Raw genomic sequence first — 18,721 nt, 5'->3', positions numbered from 1 at the left:
CAACCCCCCCCCCCCCCTTCATCGCACAGCCAGGTGTACAGGCCAACACTGACAATTTTTCAGAAATACATTTTTACATTTATTTTTCCCTGATGATTTACTGCAATGCATCGTGGACCAAACTCACCCCTTTGCCTGACAATTTATTGTTAACAACCCCAATTTATGCTATGCCTGTCCTTTTGAATGAAAACGTCTAACAGTGGAGGAGTTTAAATTGTTTTTGGGCCTTAAGATCAACATGGGGGTACACATTTTTTTTTATTGCATGCTTATTGCTCTACCAACCCAATCTATCACATGCCAATTTTTACAGCTGTCATGTCCTGGTCCCACTATGACATGATCATGCATTTGAGCGACAACTCACTGTGCCCCCCCCCCCCCCGAGATCATCCCAACTACGATAAACTATATTAAATTCGCCCCCTAATAGATTTATTTTCTAAGACATACGCTAAACTTAAAGGGGTTGTAAAGGTCATTTTTTTTCTTCCTAAATAGCTTCCTTTACCTTAGTGCAGTCCTCCTTCACTTACCTCATCCTTCCATTTTGCTTTTAAATGTCCTTATTTCTTCTGAGAAATCCTCACTTCCTGTTCTTCTGTCTGTAACTACACGCAGTAATGCAAGGCTTTCTCCCTGGTGTGGAGTGTCGTGCTCGCCCCCTTCCTTGGACTAGAGATAGAGAATGTTGCAGATAGAGAAATGAGCTGTGTGTTAGTGGGCGTCCTGACTCTCCAGTAGTCCAAGGGAGGGGGCAAGCACGACACTCCACACCAGGGAGAAAGCCTTGCATTACTGTGTGGAGTTACAGACAGAAGAACAGGAAGTGTGGATTTCTCAGAAGGACATTTAAAAGCAAAATGGAAGGATGAGGTAAGTGAAGAAGGACTGCACTAAGGTAAAGGAAGCTATTTAGGGAAAAAAATGTTTACCTTTTCAACCCCTTTAACCCCCCTGGCTGTATTCCCGAGTCTGACTCGGGGTTAGATTTTCATGCTGCAAAAGGTAACCCCCGAGTCAGACTCGGGCTCGATTCGCCTGTGAGCGAGCGGGACATCGCTTGATTCACACAGCATCCTCCTGTGCCGCCGATCTCCGTTCCCTGCGACGTTACGACGCACGGGAGCGGAGAACGGCGCCAAATTCAAAAAACGTAAACAAACACATTACATACAGTATACTGTAATCTTATAGATTACAGTACTGTATGTAAAAAATACACACCCCCCTTGTCCCTAGTGGTCTGCCCAGTGCCCTACATGTACTTTTATACAATAAAAACTATTCTTTCTGCCTGAAAACTGTAGATTGTCCAAAAGTGTCCCTTTATGTCAAAAATGGTTTTAGAGCAGCTAGAAAACAGCGATAAAAAATTATAATCACTTGCAGAATTGTGCGATAGCGATTTGGGGGGAAATTCGTCATAAAAAAATAAAATGAGTACCCAACCTACTTCGGAACATTGCGGGTCCCCGGCGGACATCGCGCGCGCTGGGCACGTGCATCGGGACTCGCTGCCCCCATCCCTACAATACACGCTGTGCCCAGGGCAGCCGTGCCTTCTGTCCCCCCCTTGCCCCAGCCCTGGGCCCAAACTAGGGTGCCCACGTGTCCCGGATTGCCCGGGATTGTCCCGCAATTGACATGTCTGTCCCAGGTCCCGGGCACCTTCATTCCGGGACAATACAGTGTCCGGGAATGAAATAGAGAACACAGCCACCCCTTACTAACTACATTTCCGGGACTGGTTGCTAGGGCCAGCGCTGCCTGGCATCTTGCAACCAGTGACAATTTACTCTCAGACAGTGAGGCCCGCGCCTAGTGCAGCACTGCTGTCCCCACCCACCTTGGCAAAACTCCTCCTTCTCCGGCACCCAGCATCGACCGGTGTGATCTTCACTCTCCAGATAGTGACGCCACTCCTTTCCTTTGCACGCGGCTCATGCAGTGGGAGTGACAGCAGCACTGCATCTGGCGGCAAGTGGCAAATTCACCTGACAAATAACCTGCTGCCAAATTCCCATCAACCCCGAGACTACATTTCCCCCCCTCATCTTCTTTTGGGGAAGGTGAGGGGGGGGGGCGGGGTGTCCCTGAATGGCAGTTTGGAAATGTGGTCACCCTAGCCCAAACCCAGATGAGGACTGGGTGATCATGATGGCACGGACGAGGTAGCGAGGGGACATAAGTTTAGGCTGGCCATACATGCAGCAGAGAGCGGGAGAATTTCAATCCATGTATGGGCACCCTATTGATTGACTTGTGTGCCATCAGCCTGTCGGATTTTTCACAAATTATTATTGCCCCCTATAGCCAGCAACACTAATCATGGTGTTTTGCCAGCAGGGAAGGCTGGCAGAACACAACACTGTGTTAAGAGGGGAATTAAACAATTTTCTTTCCTTCCGCCCTTGGTGGAAAGAAAGAAAAGTGAATAAACTGTGGCCTGCCTAAGTTCTGCTTTAATTTTGTGTGTTTGTCGGTCTACCCAGATCACATCCTGTGACACTGGTTGTTGTGTGTTTGAGGAATGAAGCATTCGCCATGCTTTTGACAAACGCACATCAATCAGTATGTACAGGAAGCAGCTAATGTGATAGGCATCAGTGAAAGGGCATGGCAACCCTAACAATGAACTTCTCTTATTTGTTCCCTTTTGGTCTTTTAAAAATACCAGTAAATTATAATGTTATACCTGTCTGATAAGTGCAAAAAATACCTGTTGGTCCTGCCAGAAATCTTATCAGCTGATAACTTCCTGTGCTCTTTGCCTGTGCTGCACTGTCTTCAGTTTATATTGCTCTGAGTTCCTCCCCTAGTCATGCAGACCCTTCGGCTATTTTTCTTCTCCGGTTTTACAGTATATATAGTATGAAGGTGAATATAAGTTAGGTTGACCAGACATCCTCAATTTCCGGGGAAAGTCCCTGGTTTGAGGACACTGTCCCCATAGCCAGTCTGTCCACGGATTTGCCCCCCGGATTGCAGTAGCATGGAGGGGGGCATCTGGTACTCTCACCCCAGGTGCAACATTTGGGGGGTAGTGCAAAATCATTACTGTGCCCCCCCCCAAGTGTGTTGTGTAGCTCCCCCTGCCCAGGGACTCCTGTAGTCCAGCCTGTCCCCCATGATCCCTCTGGTGCGGGCAGTCCGTGTGTGTGTGTGAGAACATCGGAGGGGAGGGGCGGTGCAGAGCGTACAGCGGCTATTGGAGAAGACCTTGGCAGGGGATACTGAGGAGTGGCTGGGTGTCGGGAACAGTACCTGGTGCTGGGGGGAGCCCTGCTCCAATATATTATCATGGAGGCCATGGAGAGGTGAGTAAAATCAACCAATCTACACTGTTCATGTGGGAGGGGTTAGTAGTGCAAGAATCAGGTAGGTCAGTGTAGGGATAAGGTTGGTCAGTGTAGGAATCAGGTAGGTTAGTGCAGTGGTCAGTGTAAGAATCAGGTAGGTCAGTGTAGTGGTCAGTGTAGGAATCAGGTAGGTTAGTGCAGTGGTCAGGTAGGTCAGGTAGGTCAGTGTAAGAATCAAGTTGGTCAGTACTACTGTACTAGTGGAAGGGACTCATGAACAATGAACTAACATCTCAGCGCCAAAAAAATGCCAAGGGAAAGGATACAAGTGCTGGCTTAGGGAAAAAATAATAGCCATCTGATTACTTTTTTCCTTGAGAAGACCTAGCCAATTAGCTTACAAATGTAATTTATAGATCCAGAGGTGTAAACTAGAACCTTCGGGGGCCCTGATACAAGAAACCATAAGGGCCCCTTTACCCCTGGCTGGTGTCCTTCCCTCCGAGCCTGGTGGGGAAACGTCAGGACCCAGTTGCAAGTGCGACCTTTGCGACCCTGGTAGTTCCGCCTCTGGTGTCAGCAGTTTTTTTTTCACCTTTTTTTGATTTATTTTTACGATTTTACTTTAAAAAAATTTTTTAGGAGCCTCGTTGGGGGGCTTTTGTGAAATGTCATGGTTCTAAATTGACCTCTGATCTTTCACCTTTTGACAGAGAAAGGAAATTGAGGACGCAGCCCTCAATCTCCAAATCTGCAGCCTCAGCTGCACAGAATGAATGGACAGAAATAGCTTTGTACAGAGCTTCCCAGTGATTTACAAACTGAAGCATAGTAAACACAGTTAACTATGCTTCAGTTACGAATTGGCTCGAGTCAGTGATTTATACCGATCAATGACTTTGTCCATTCAGAAAAGGAAGAACAACATATTTACCGGTCTCTTCCCAGCTCTCCATCCTGACACATCCCCTGCAGTGGCCGAGGGGAGGGGGGAATACAGTAGAGCTGCAGGGGGACAAGGGGCGCACACAGGGGTCTGGGGGCAGCAGAAAGAAAAGGAAGTTGGATAGGAGGGGGCGGCATATAGAAAGAACCGATCCCCTACATTTTCCTTCTGCAGCTCTGCGGGAGGGAGAGGAGGAGAAGCAGACTTTTCGCGGCCGCAAGAGCAAAATTTAGGGAATCAGCTCCTCTATATGCCGCCCCTCCTCTCCAAGTATACTGAGGAGCCACAAGGGCCCTCTGAAACATGGGGCCGGATCACAATTGTGACCCCTGTAGTTATGCCCCTGTGCAGATCCAAATGTAAGCGGCTAGTTAGGTGAATGTTCTGTTCTCTTGATCCTTTTTGGTGTTCTTGTGTTTCAAGACCACTGTACTTCTGCCTTCGGCCTCGTACACACGACCGAACATGTCCGCTGAAACCGGTCCGTCGGACCAGTTTCAGCAGACATGTTTGGTCGTGTGTAGGGCCGACCGGACAATTTTCCGGCCGACCGGACAGGTTTCCAGTGGACAAAGGTTTCTTAGCATGCTAAGAAACATGTCCGCTGGAAGCCTGTCCGCCAGACATGTCCGATGGTCAGTACGACTCATCGGACATATCCGCTGGGCCGAGAACCCGCGCATCGCGTTGAAGTGATTCGACGCATGCGTGGAAGCATTAAACTTCCGGTTTCGCGCACGTCGCCGCGTAATCGTCACCGCGACGTCACTGCGTATTCTGTCCGCGTGGAATTTGGTCTGATGGTGTGTACAGCCATCAGACCAAATTCTCCCAGCGGATATGTCCGATGAAAACGGTCCGGCGGACCGTTTTCATCGGACAGTCCCGTCGTGTGTACGAGGCCTTAGACATTTATGCAAAGTATCTGTGTGTTACCCCAGTCATCCAATCTCAGCAGATAGACATCACTCTGTTTATTTTAATAATCCTCACCAGCCAGAACCAAGGGCAGAAGAGTGAGGCCCCGTACACACGACCGAGTTTCTCGGCAGAATTCAGCCAGAAACTCGGTTCAGAGCTGAATTCTGCCGAGAAACCCGGCCGTGTGTACACTTTCGGCCGAGGAAGCCGACGAGGACCTCGGCGAGGAAATAGAGAACATGTTCTCTATTTCCTCGTTGTTCTATGGGAGAACTCGGCCCGCCGAGCTCCTCGGCGGCTCCAGGACTGAACACGCCAAGGAACTCGATGTGTTTGGCACGTCGAGTTCCTCGGCCGTGTGTACGGGGCCTTAGAGGGGACAGCAGCAAGCCTAAAAATTGCAATGACTATTTCTTTATTTTGTTTATTCTATCCACCTCTGTGACTTAAAGGGGTTGATTTCCAAAAAGTCAAATAGACTATGGGCTAGATTCAGATAGCCCGCCGTAACTTTGTGCGGGCGTGGCGTATCTCAATGCTTTCGATGTGAACGTAAATTACGCACAGCCCTATTCGCGAACGACTTACGCAAGCGACGTAATCGACGGAAAATTGGACGCTAGGCCCGACGTCCATACTTAACATAGGATACACCTCATATAGCAGGGGTAACTTTACGCCGGAAAAAGCCTAACGTAAACGACGTAAAAAAATGCGCTGGGCGGACGTACGTTTCTGAATCGGCGTATCTACCTAATTTGCATATTCCTCACGTAAATCTACGGAAGCGCCACCTAGCGGCCAGCGTAAATGTGCAACTAAGATACTACGGCGTAAGAGACTTACGCCAGTCGGATCTTAGCCAAATTCCGGCGTATCTTGTTTTCTGAATACAGAAAAAAGATACGCCGGAGCATCCTAGAAGTTACGCGGCGTATCAATAGATACGCCAGTGTAACTTCTTTCTGAATCTACCCCTATGCACTTTGCAAAGTGCAGTTGCCCTCTGCAAGGGCAGATGCTCCAGAGCTTAGTAAATTAAGTAAGGCTTCACTTTGCAAAGAATACCCAATCACATGCAAAGAAAATTAAAAAAATAAATTTTTGCGTGCACATGATTGGATGATGGAAGTCAGCGGAGCTTCTGCTCATTTACTAAGCTCTGGAGCGATTGCACTTGCAGAGTGCACAGTCTTTTTGTCTTTAGTAAATCAACCCCCAAGTGTTACTAAACCCACAACAGTAAAATCAGTCTGTTTATGCAGTAAAGCACGCTTGTTATACTCACTGTAAAACCTAAGTAGTTAAAGCGGAGTTTCCGCATTTTTTTTCTTCTATTTATGTGCAATTAACCCCCCTGGCGGTATTCCCGAGTCTGACTCAGGGTTACATTTCTGTGCTGCGATCGGTAACCCCGAGACAGACTCGGGCTTGCCTCGCTGAATCCACAGGCTTGGTTTACTTACCTTGTCCCTGGATCCAGCGATGCCACCGCGCTGTGTGAGCGAGCGGGTCCTCGCTCGATTCACACAGTGCCTCTGTGTGCCGCCGATCTCCGTTCCCTGCGACGTTACTACGCACGGGGGCGGAGAACGGCGCCAAATTCAAAAAAGTAAACAAACACATTACATACAGTATACTGTAATCTTATAGATTACAGTACTGTATGTAAAAAATACACACCCCCCTTGTCCCTAGTGGTCTGCCCAATGCACTTTTATATAATAAAAACTGTTCTTTCTCCCTGCAAACTGTAGATTGTCCATAGCAACCAAAAGTGTCCCTTTATGTCAAAAATGGTTTTGGAGCAGCTAAAAAACAGCGATAATAAATTATAATCACTTGCAGAATTGAGCGATAGCGATTTGTGGGGAAATTCGTCATAAAAAAATAAAAGTAATGACAGCGACAATTCTGCAACTGAGCAAATTTCAGTGATTTTGATTTGATTACATTATTGAATAATTTTTATTATAATTACATTATTATTTGTTATAATTATTTATAGTTATTTATTATATTATAATTTATGATTTTGTTTTTCAAACTTTATCATACCTGGGATGTCTACTAGTCTACTAGACTCTTGTTTGGACAGATTTAAGTGAGTTATTCCTAAGAATTACAGGCCTACAATTTAAGTCAAAAGCGAGTTGACGGCACTATAAAGGGGAAGAGCCAATGGCTTCTGCTGCTGTGTGAGCCAATGAGGAGAGAGACCCATGAGATCCAATGGCTCCCACTGCGAGGAGGGAGCTCCGGTCAGTATTGGGGGGGGGGGGGGGCTGCTGCACACAGAAGGTTTATATTTTAATGCATAGAATGCATGAAGGTAAAAAAGCTTGTGCCCTTACAACCACTTTAAGACCTCTCATATTGTGTCTTGTGCCAGGTAGCCTGGGCCCACATCACATGGCCTAACAACCTGTCCCCTGGGTGACTCATGTTACTGTAGACCACTAGCTGGAGGTTCGGCCACCTTGAGCACAGTGGCGGCCCGTCCATAGGGGGCGCATGGGCGCCGCCCCCCCTCTCCCCAAAGCCAGTAAAAAAAAAAAAAAAAAAAAAAAATGAAAAAAAAATTTTTTTTTTTGGGCCCTTTAAGAAAAAAAAAGGTCCTTTAAGACGGTGCATGTTCAGGGTGAGCGCCGGTCAAAGACTCAGAGCACTGCTATAGCATCATTGAAGCGTCATGCCAATGCAGCAGGCAAGACGCTTCATTTGCAGTTTTTTTTTAAGCTCTGTGGCTATGTGCTGTGCGCCATGAGCCAATCACTCTCCAGTGTCTCCACTCTCCTCTCTAATTGGGTCCTGCTGCTTCCTCACTGCAGAAGGAAATGGGCGGTGCTTTCCCCAGGGCAGTGTTACTGTCGGTTTTGACTCCAGGAGGACTAAGGTAATTAACTTTATTAAAAACACTTTGTCTGTCCTGTCCACCCCATCATGTCCACCACCTTATGCTGTATGCTCAGCCTGTACTGTGATCGGACTGAGAGAGGACAGGAGGGAGGGGGAGGGTGCCGTGCTTCACATCTCCTGTCTGTGTGTGAGGGCTTAGAGTACCTGCGTCCTGCAGCTGTGCTTTACAAATCTCTTATCTCTGTCTGTCTATCTAATCTATCTGACTGTCCTGCCTGTCCTCTCTCTCTCTCTCTCTCTCTCTCTCTCTCTCTCTCTCTCTCTCTCTCTCTCTCTCTCTCTCTCTCTTTAATTATCTATCTATCTATCTATCTATCTATCTATCTATCTATCTATCTATCTATCTATCTATCTATCTATAGCTCTATCTATCTATCTATCTATCTATCTATCTATATCTCTATCTATCTATCTATCTATCTATCTATCTATCTATAGATCTATCTATCTATCTATCTATCTATCTATAGCTCTATCTATCTATCTCTCGATCTATAGATCTATCTATCTCTCTCTATCTATCTATCTCTCTATCTATAGCTCTATGTCTCTATCTATCTATAGCTCTATCTATCTCTCTCTCTCTATAGATCTATCTCTCTCTCTCTCTCTATAGATCGATCTATCTCTCTCTCTCTCTCTCTCTCTCTCTCTCTCTCTCTCTATCTATCTATGTCTCTATCTATCTATGTCTCTATCTATCTATGTCTCTATCTATCTATGTCTCTATCTATCTATCTATCTATCTATCTATCTATCTATCTATCTATCTATTAGCTACCTCTGTCTAATTATCTATCTAATTATCTGTCTGTCTATCTATATCTATCTGTCTGTTTAATTATCTATCTATCTATCTATCTATCTATAGCTCTATGTCTCTATCTATCTATCTATCTATCTATAGCTCTATATCTCTATGTCTCTATCTATCTATCTATCTATCTATCTATCTATCTATCTATCTATCTATCTATCTATTAGCTACCTCTGTCTAATTATCTATCTATTTATCTATCTAATTATCTGTCTGTCTATCTATATCTATCTGTCTGTTTAATTATCTATCTATCTATCTATAGCTCTATGTCTCTATCTATCTATCTATCTATCTATCTATCTATCTATAGCTCTATATCTCTATGTCTCTATCTATCTATCTATCTATTTGTCTGTCTATCTAATTATCTATAGCTAGCTGTCTGTCTGATTATCTATCTATCTATCTATATCCATCTAATTATCTATCTATATCTATATATCTGTCTGTTTAATTATCTATCTACAGCTCTATCTCTTTATCTATCTACAGCTCTATCTATCTATCTATCTATCTATCTATCTATCTATCTATCTATCTATCTATCTATCTATCTATCTATCGCTCTCCCTCTCTTTCTCTGTCTCTCTCTATCTGTTTAATTGTCTGTCTATCTATCTATCTATCTATCTATCTATCTATCGCTCTCTATCTAATTATCTATCTATATCTGTCTGTCTGATTATCTATCTATCGATCTATCTATCGATCTATCTAATTATCTATATCTATATGTCTGTCTAATTATCTATCTATCTATCTATCTATCTAATTATCTATCTGTATGTCTAATTATCTATCTATCTAATTATCTATAGCTCTATCTCTCTCCCCCTCCCTCCATCTATCTATCTGTTTAATTATCTATTTATCTATAGCTCTATCTAGCTATGTCTCTCTATCTATCTATCTGTCTGTCTCTCTATCTAATTATCTATCTAATTATATATAGCTCTATCTCTCGCTCCCTCCCCCTCCCTCTATCTATCTATCTATCTATCTATAGCTATCTGCCTAATTATCTATCTATCTATCTATCTATCTATCTATTTGTTTTATTATCTGTCTGTCTATCTATCTATCTGTCTCTCTGTCTGTCTGCAGGTCCCATTGTCTGCGAGTGGCGGGGGGGGGGGGGGGGGGGTTGACTGGGGTTTTGTTTGCGCCCCCCCAAAAAAATAGAGCACCAGCCGCCACTGCTTGAGCAGCTACGAGGTGCCTACAAAATTTGATTCAAGGAGTCCAGACATGTTAGGAATTTAAAGATCTTTCACAAAGATCACATTTGAAAGTTTTAGCACTCTTTGGGTGGCTTTAGGTGGACAAAGATCCCATGTACAGTGGGGATCGAAAGTTTGGGCACCCCAGGTAAAAATTTGTATTAATGTGCATAACGAAGCCAAGGAAAGATGGAAAAATCTCCAAAAGGCATCAAATTACAGATTAGACATTCCTTTAATATGTCAAAAAAGTTAGATTTTATTTCCATCATTTACATTTTCAAAATTACAGAAAACAAAAAAATTGCGTCTGCAAAAGTTTGGGCACCCTGCAGAATTTATAGCATGCACTGCCCCCTTTGCAAAGCTGAGACCTGCCAGTGTCATGGATTGTTCTCAATCATCGTCTGGGAAGATCAGGTGATGTCAATCTCAAAGGTTTGATATGCCCAGACTCATCTGACCTTGCCCCAACAATCAGCACCATGGCTTCTTCTAAGCAGTTGTCTAGAAAACTGAAACTGAAAATAGTTGACGCTCACAAAGCTGGAGAAGGCTATAAGAAGATAGCAAAGCGTTTTCAGATGTCAATATCCTCTGTTCGGAATGTAATTAAGAAATGGCAGTCATCAGGAACAGTGGAAGTTAAAGCAAGATCTAGAAGACCAAGAAAAATATCAGACAGAACAGCTCGCAGGATTGTGAGAAAAGCAATTCAAAGCCCATGTTTGACTGCACGATCCCTCCAGAAAGATCTGGCAGACACTGGAGTTGTGGTACACTATTCCACTATAAAGAGATACTTGTACAAATATGGTCTTTATGGAAGAGTCATCAGAGGAAAACCTCTTCTACGTCTTCACCACAAAAAATCAGCGTTTGAACTTTGCAAATGAACGTATAGACAAGCCTGCTGCATTTTGGAAACAAGTTCTGTGGACCGATGAGGTTAAAATAGAACTTTTTGGCCGGAATGAGCAAAGGTACGTTTGGAGAAGAAAGGGCACAGAATTTAATGAAAAGAACCTCTGTCCAACTGTGAAGCATGGGGGTGGATCAATCATGCTTTGGGATTGTATTGCAGCCAGTGGCACAGGGAACATTTCACGAGTAGAAGGAAAAATGGATTCAATAAAATTTCAGCTAATTTTGGATGGTAACTTGATGCCATCTGTGAAAAAGCTGAAGTTAAAGAGAGGATGGCTTCTACAAATGGATAATGATCCTAAACACACCTCAAAATCCACGGGGGATTACATCAAGAGGCGTAAACTGAAGGTTTTGCCATGGCCTTCACAATCTCCTGACCTCAACATAATTGAAAATCTATGGATAGACCTTAAAAGAGCAGTGCGTGACAGACAGCCCAGAAATCTCAAAGAACTGGAAGACTTTTGTAAGGAAGAATGGGCAAAGATACCTCAAACAAGAATTGAAAGACTCTTGGCTGGCTACAAAAAGCGTTTACAAGCTGTGATACTTGCCAAAGGGGGCAGTACAAGATATTAACTCTGCAGGGTGCCCAAACTTGTGCAGACACCATTTTTTTGTTTTCTGTCATTTTGAAAGTGTAAATGATGGAAATAAAATCTAACATTTTTTGACATATTATAAGAATGTCTAATCTGTAATTTGATGCCTTTTGGAGATTTTTCCATCTTTCCTTGGCTTCGTTATGCACATTAATACAAATTTTTACCTGTACATATAATAATCTCACTGAATGGGGGATAGAATACACAGTATTTAGTCCAGGGGCTCCAGTGAGACACACAACCCTCTGTTCCTCCAGCTGTGGGCAGGGTTCATACATCTGCTGGCTTCACTAACACATTGACTCATGGAAAGTCTGCCCTGCTTAGACTGACTTTTACATTCCCTTCTTCCGAGAGCCAGGAGGTTCTTTTTTTATTTCTAAGGCTGAGTGTAATCTAAAAATAGAACCCGTCTCTTTTCTTTTTTTTTCTCTGTAAGGATAACATTGAAGTGGTAGAAGGAGACATGAATGAAAAGCAGGTCTTTGGGGCTGGATTAAGATGCAGCGGAACAACTACAAAAGAGGGTTTTCATTACAGAAATATTACAGAGATATTACAAGGCGTTTCATGGCTGCAGAGGTGTAATGAGGGGTCAGGAGAGGAATATTAGCGGCTTTCACGGGTTGCTACAGGTGGAGCTGGGGGTCATAGATATTAAAACATCTCAGCAAGGTGTAACATAGGCTGTGTGCACTCTATAATACGTTAATATATTTCCATAGACCGTCTATTGCTTTTGTGTTTCATCAATGTGCTGGAAACTTTTTTTGATATATATATATATAATATATATATATTTTTTTCTTTGCTGCATTGTATTGCATTTTAAAGCTGAAAATGAAGCCTTTGCAAGCAGGGAGCACATCCCACTTGCTGAGTCCTTCGTTTTTTTATCCAGGCACTGCTGTTTCCTTAAATACATCCTTAAGCCGCGTACACACGACCATTTTTCATGTCATGGAAAAAAAACTGTGGCCCGGATTCACGTAGGAGATACGACGGCATATCTCCAGATACGCCGTCGTATCTCTGAGTCTGAGGCATCGCATCTTGGCGCCTGATTCAAAGAATCAGATACGCCAGAATTAGTACAAGATACGACCAGCGTAAGTCTCCTACGCCGTCGTATCTTAACTGCATTTTTACGCTGGCCGCTAGGGGCGTGTACGCTGATTTACGCCTAGAAATATGTAAATCAGCTAGATACGCCAATTCACGAACATACGCCCGGCCGTCGCATTACAGATACGCCGTTTACGTTAGGCTTTTTCCGTCGTAAAGTTACCCCTGCTATATGAGGCGTATATGAGGCATACCAATGTTAAGTATGGACGTCGGGCCAGCGTCGAATTTTCCGTTGATTACGTCATTTGCGTAAGTCGTTCGCGAATAGGGCTGTGCGTAATTTACGTTCACGTCAAAAGCATTGGCTTCTTGCAGGTTAATTTGGAGCATGCGCACTGGGATACATTCACGGACGGCGCATGCGCCGTTCGTAAAAAGCATCACTCACGTGGGGTCACAATAAATTTACATAACACACGCCCACATCTTCCACATTTAAATTAGGCGGGCTTACGCCGGCCTATTTACGCTACGCCGCCGCAACTTTGGTTTGTGAATACTGCACTTGCCTGTCAAAGTTGCGGAGGCGTAATGTAAATAGGATACGTTACGCTCGCACAAAGATGCACTCTTCTACGTGAATCCGGGCCTGTTTTTCTCGCCGTGATTCTTGTCAAGCCTGCCTTGCATACACACGATCGTGAAAAAAAAAATGCTCAAGCAAAGCGCAGTGACGAACAACACATACGAGGGCACTATAAAGGGGAAGTTCCGTTCGATTGGCGACACCCTTTGGGCTTATTATGCACGATGTGAAAAACAACGAAAAAAAATAGAACATGTTCTAAATTTTTAATGGCCATTTTTCACATCGAGAAAAATGCTCTGGAGCCTACACACGATTGTTTTTAATGACCTATTTTAAAAACGGCATTTTTCTCGTCATGAAAAATGGTCATGTGTACACGGCATAATTCTCTTTGTTGTTAAAGCAGAGCTCCAGTCCCCCCACCAAAAAAAATAAGTCAGTTGCTGACTTTTAATATTAGGACACTTACCTGTCCAGGGATCCCGCGATGTTGGCACCCAAAACCAGTTTTCAATCGGCTTTCGAGTGCTGTCGCCGCCGCCATTCCTTGTAAGGGAAACCAGCAGTTAAGCCTTGCGGCTTCACAGCCGGTTCCCTACTGCACATGAACGAAGCGCACTGCACTTTGTGAATGGCCCATCAAAAACAGGTACCTGCTCCCCCTCCCCCCGAAACTTGCCAAATGTGGCAGCGGAGGGGGGGGGGGGTCGCAAACAAGCGGAGCTTCCCCTTTTGGATGGAGCTCCGCTTTATTGTGGTGCTTATGAAACACATGACAAATGTCTGGAAGGCGTTACCATCTTGCAGGCTCCTTATTGCCCCCTACATGCAGTAAAAGAGAATGCTAGTCATAAGTAGAGTTGAGCCAAACACCCCCCGGTTTGGTCCAGAACTGTTGAACATCGCAAACGTTCGGACCCAAACCCTAAACCCCATTGAAGTCTTTGGGAGCTGAATTTGAAAAATCAAAAGTCCCCATTTTGAAGGCTTATATGCAAGTTACTAGCCATAAAAAGGGTATGAGGGTCCAATAACTGCCCTAGGGGACATGTATCACTGCAATTTTTTTTGTAAAAGATAATTTTTACAGGCACTTCAGGAATAGTTAACAATTTAACTTTGCCACTGCATCCCCTGAGCTCTTCCAATCTTTGCACACAATATTTTTCTCAAGCGTCACGAAAAAGTTGAATGGGTTATTTTACAAGGTGATTGTTTACAATAACTTTAAGGCAGGGTGGCTACACACCATTTATGCCCCATACACACGACCGGGTTTTCAGACGGGAAAACTGCAAGGAGAGCTTTTGGCCAGGAATCCCGGCCGTGTGTATGCTCCCTCGCAGTTTTTCCTGACGTGAAAACTGCCAAACCCCTGGACAAAAAAAAGAGAACCAGCTCTTTTTTTTCCCGCCGGGATTCCCAACTGACTTTTTCCCGTCAGAAAACCCGGCAGTGTGTAGCAGAAAACAACCATTTTTGTCCGTTTTCCTGTGGGGAAAAACTCAGATGGAGCATAAACACAGTCGGGATTCCCGAGGAAAAGCTCTCATCAGAGTTTTCCTGACGGGAAAACCGATCGTCTGTACGGGAGAAAAGTAGAGAGCAGGTTCTCGGTTTTCCCTTCTGGATTTCCGATGGACCTTTTCCCGTCGGGAATCCCGGTCGTGTGTACTAGGCATGAGGGTTTTTTGATAGAAATGGCATTATAAAGGATAGAAAAAGACCATCTACAAAATCTGGCAAAATGTTCCCAATATGGGCATTTGACTCTTTCATCCATTGGTACCACATTTAAATGTCTAATCATTTAACATTCTACCAAAAACTACAACAATAAATATTTTGGCTCTACATACACTTTAATCTAGAAACTCATCAGAAACAAATTTTTGTATTTTCTTAAATAAATATCCAATTTTTTAACTTATTATGCCTTCAAAGTCCATCATCTGTTTTACACATATACATGGTTGCATATATATGTGTACACTTTTTCATTAAATCTAGAAAATCATCAAGGCACCACATTTTTGCATCTTTCATATATGGTCAACTCTGAAAGTGTTCATACACATTACCACTTTACCAAAATTGGCCAGCTGCCCCATATACTTCTGTTTAAGAACTATTTTGGAGAGTTTATGTAACATTATGGTCTAGTTTCAGAATAGTCCTAAATTGACCAGAAAGAATGAAATCATGTATAAATGCAATTGTGAAATACGAGGAGGAAACCACGAAAACAAAGTGCAGCAAAACAAGCTCACAAACAACTTTTCTGATGAGAATTTAATTTATTTATTTTTTTTGCCCACATTAACCACATTTGACCTACTGCATTTTCTCTCTCAAAATTAGCTTCCTTCCTTTTGTATGTGAAATGTTAAAAAGTCTTGATACTTGCTGGGTACCAGATATTATCTCTAAGGTCAAAATAGCTTGACACCATTGTGGTTATTTAATATCCCCTGTAATATCCTCTTAAATATTATTATTAAAAACATTCTCTTATTTTTTTTCTGGTGTAGCGAGGTTCCGGGGCCCCTGGGACCTAATGGTGACCTCCAGAGTTAGGGGCAGCTGACATCCTTCTATGTAGCGTGGGTTACGAGGCATGGTGGGTGTAATACAAGGTAGTTTCATGCGCACCAGACGCTTCTTGAATGCAAAGAGATTTATTTTCTCTTGAACAGAACTGAGGGGGAGAGGTTTAGGGCCAGGACACCCTTTAGTAGTTGCAATGTTAATTTAGCAGACTCCGAGATTACTATAGGCAGACAGCCATGCAAGGAAAGGCATCCAGCAAGACACCACATCTGCATGAGTAGGATCGCTGTCTCCTATGGCAACAGTCTTATAACAGTTTCTAACACAAGTTGTAACAAACTCTTTCACTTCTTCTACAATTTCCTCTTGTAGATCTTCACTCCACTGAGCTCCCAGTCTCTCTCACTAGACTTGCTGATCCACTGCCACTGCATCCCCTGAGCTCTTCCAATCTTTGCACACAATATTTTTCTCAAGCGTCACCACCGTGTCCCTGCTGGGTCCCTAGCTTGGCACTCACAGATACTCCTCAAGTGTCACCCACTGGCCTGCTCAGTCCCTGGCTTGGCACACAAGACTGTCTTGGTTGGCACACAAGACTGCTGTGCAAGCGTCACTTCCACTGGCTGGGTCCCTGGCTTGACACCTGCCTAAGTTTCCCAATTCTTTACTGTCCCCAGTTGTTGAGAATACTGCTTTGGTACTTGCTTCAGCTACTCACGGTGGCCCCTAGTATAGGGTGACCAGACATCCCCGGTTTCTGGGGACAGTCCCCAGATTGAGGACACTGTCCCCTGACCAAGTCTGTCCCTGGTTTTGTCGCTGGATTGGATTTAAATAGGTGCTGGGGCAATTTCAAAGACAGTCAGTGCAGAATTAAAAGAAAAAAAATCTGAATTACACACCCCACTCCGCCGCTCCTACTAGCTTAGGGGTGGTGTATTTTTTTCCATTATCTGTGCCCCTTTCTGATGATCATGTATTGGACGGAGCAGAAGGAATATTTCTTCAGTTTTGGGTGCATGCCCATTCAGCTCCACTCGCACGTTCTTCTGCCTTGGCTCAAGTCTCGGCCACCTGCCTGCCTGCCTGCTTATCTCCTTGCCTTCCCTGGCGGAGTGATCTTCCTCCGCTCCCCACCCAGTAGTAGCCGGGGGCCTGGAGAGTAAAACTTGAGAGGCTGTGAGGCAAGTGGCGGTGGCGACGGGCAGAGAGTCGCTGATTGCCACCATTACTAGTATAAAAAAAAATTTCCCCGGATTTCATGTAAAAAATCTGGTCACCTTACCCTAGTAACAAGGTGGATGTCCCTTAGTGGCGGCAGCTTCCCCTCTACCTCTGACAACGACAGGCTCTCCAGCCGACAAAACCATCACTTTTGGGTGGACTGCAGTCCCACCCCTGCGCTGCTCTCTTGCTTCTGGTATAGGCCCTCAGACAGCCTAGCAGCCAGCTGATCCCGGGATAGGCCTCAGGCTCAGGCCTAGCAGCTTGGGGCTGTTCAACACACGTCCACCCAGACAGCTGTCCAGGTGGTACAGAACCCCGATCACCTGACTCTACTCAAATAAATAGGTTCTCCCAGCAGGCCAAGGGATTCTAGAAAATCTTTGTCCATTGGCTGAGATACACCATATAATCTTAATCTGTCCTTGCAATGCCCTTGTCTTATCAAATGCTGTCAGGTACCCGGCCACCTAACGACAGAAAAGAGTGCAGCAATTCCAGAATTAGGGCAAAGTCAGTTGACCCCCTAGCAATTGGCCAAGGCAACTATCACTTAGCAAATAAATTTAAGAGCAATCCTGCCTAAACATCAGGGTGCTACACTGGTTTGCCTTTTTATTTTTATTTTTTTTAGTATTCCAGACTTTTAAAGGGAACCTTATTTGCAAAAAACATGAAGGCTGCAATTGCAGACATCTTTCTTCTTAAAGTGGTTCTAAAGAATGCATTTTTTTACCTAAAGTTATTGCACCTCTTCTAGGGTCCCCCACCAGCACTCTCTGCTCCTCCTCCTGTGCAGAACGCTGACTTTTGATTGTATATTTTTTTGGGGTCAGTGGCTCAAAAAGCAATGAAGTCAGAAGCAGCCAAGCAGCTATTTTTGAGAAGAGGCCAGCAATGGCAGCCTGAAGGTATATGCCCTCTGGTGTCTGGGTTGCTTAGCCAGTTCCATGGCCCACAGCCCACAAGCAAGGCTCCAACTCTGTCCAGTTGGCTCCACACACACTAAATTTTTACACTTCTTTGACCCTAGGCCTGGTCAGGAGTCACAACTTACATTTTTTTTTACAAGGCCTTAACTTTCCAATGGTTCTTGGTTTAGTCCATACGAGACCTGAGTCTCATAGGTGTAGCGCTACCCCCAAGAGGGCTGCTAGTTGTTCATAAATAAAGTACTGTACAGTCACTACACTCCTAATAGCACCAGCACAGATAATAATGATGGTTAGAGTTTTTCCAATATGGTTTTTCTCTTGCCAATAGTACACAGCCACTCGGATCTTTTAGTAGCAAAGCAGTACTCACAGGGTAAGTTGTGCCCATTTAGCTTCCTCCAGATGCTTTCCAGTGAAACTGTGCGGATGGATCCGTAGGTAAATCCTCTAAGGAACTTGATGAACAGTTGCTTGAAACAGTAGGATGGCTGGAGGTACGGGTACCCCCCACCTGTACAACTGGAATGCCTTGAACAGGAAGACTCTGCTGTTTTACAGCTCAGACTATTGACCACCTTCTGGGCACACCTCCCTAGGGATTGGCTGTGGCACCATAAATATTCCTGCTGCCTATTTGCCTTGCTCCATTCCTATGTTTTAGAACCTTCTGGAAGGCAGGGAAGAGC

This window comes from Rana temporaria, chromosome 7, assembly GCF_905171775.1.
Source record: "Rana temporaria chromosome 7, aRanTem1.1, whole genome shotgun sequence".
Classification (NCBI taxonomy): Eukaryota; Metazoa; Chordata; class Amphibia; order Anura; family Ranidae; genus Rana; species Rana temporaria.
The sequence above is the reverse complement of the archived record's forward strand: the minus strand, read 5'-3'. Positions refer to the sequence as shown.